Source organism: Pygoscelis adeliae, unplaced genomic scaffold (assembly GCF_000699105.1).
Source record: "Pygoscelis adeliae isolate BGI_AS28 unplaced genomic scaffold, ASM69910v1 Scaffold346, whole genome shotgun sequence".
NCBI lineage: Eukaryota > Metazoa > Chordata > Aves > Sphenisciformes > Spheniscidae > Pygoscelis > Pygoscelis adeliae.
In genome coordinates, this window is record NW_008824902.1 from 349200 (window position 1) to 350890 (window position 1691).

The window sequence follows — 1691 nt, forward strand, 5'->3', positions numbered from 1 at the left end:
GAAGGCCACAGCGGGAGGGACAGACGGGAGAGGCGGGGACGGGGACAGCGTCCCCCCTTGTTAACAGCGCCGGACCCTGTAGCCTTTTCAAGGCTGTGAATAGGGGGTGGTACCTCTCCTCCCCTGAATTTGGGACGGAGGGGGGGGGAGGGTGTTGTGTTGGCGCTAACACGCTCAGACAGGGCTGGAGGGATGGGGGGGACACACTACCCCAGATGGGAGCATGTGGGGGGTTTCTCCTGCCGCCACATGCCCTTCCTCTCCCTCCCGCCCACCATTCACATGGTAATGAGGACAAATTGATGGAGAGACATCCATTGTGGTACCCTCCAGCCCGGCCCTTCTGCCGGCCACCCACCAGCATCCTCATCCATCACCACCCAGCAGAGACCCTGGTGGGAGCCCCTCGGCAGGGGCTGGCACCCTGGGAGATGGGACTGCTTCAGGTGCTCACGAGCAGTGGGGCAGCCCCCAGGTTGCCCTGGCTCTCCCGGGGCTGAGTGATTAGAAAGGGGGTACATCCAGGGATGTACCCAGCTCCACATAAGTCCTGTCTGTCCGCTGGACGTCATTTTGTCCTCACCATCCTCACTATGGGGCTTTATGGGGCTATGGGGGAGTTAATGGGGCTTCAGGAGGGGAAAGACCCCAGAATCTTATTTATGGGTCCCTCCCTTTCTCTCGCTGCCCTGGGGCTGGCCCAGAGCCAGGACCCACCCACTTTCCCTGCTTCCACCCCAAAGCAACCCCCCCAAAACCCTTCAGCATCCTCCTAACGAGGCAAAGAGCTGTTCCCTCATATTCACTGATACCATAAAAACCTAGGCCTGGAGATGGGCTGCCCACAGTGCCACAGGGCACCCCAAAGGGCACATCCTCTCCCCATGCACCCCCTGCCTCCAGCTCCCCCCGCCGTGCCTGCGATGGCAGCCTGATTGAAATTTCACTCCATAAAGCGCCTCTCGAAAGCCTGACCCCGTGCCCCCCCCGGGGACCAATTTGTCCTTCTCTGTAATAAGAACCTAATTAAATTAGCTCAGCCGCCTCGCAGAGCCCTTAAATTAGCCACGGTGATGAGGGCCCTCGCTGACAGCCTGCTGCTGAATTGCTCTGCACTTGCTATGCTGTGGGGTCCAGGGAAAGCCCTGGGGGGACCCTGCCCCCAGCACCCCCAGGGAGACCAGGGCAGGGCAGCTTGGAGATGGGGCAGGGGAACACAGAGGGGTGCGTGTGTGGGACAGGTATGGGGAGGCTGTGTGGGGTGCTGGCTGGTGGTCTTCCCTTCTGCTGGCATGGGGTGGAGGGGGGAAAATGGCTGGCAAGGGGCGAGGGGACAGAGTCAGCAGTGGCTAGCGCTAGTGACATTGTAAACCCAGTGTACAGGGTAGGGGGTCCATCTTCTCCAGGAGCACTGGGTTAGTGGGTGTTATGGTGATGGAGATGATGGGGAAGGGTGTCGCAGCACGGCCGGGCACTGGAGCGATTGGGCCCAGACTGGGATGGAGAGGTGTCCCTGGCAGTCTTACGGTGGCTGTCCATCCTACATCCTGCCCCACTTGCCCTAGTTTCCAGGTGGCCCCAATGACAGCTTGGTCCCATGTAGGCTGGGTCACTCCTGCACCCTCCAGCTGCCCACCTCCCCTGGGTATGGGGGAGTGGGGAGGGAGAGCTCGCCCTTACTGGTGGGGAGC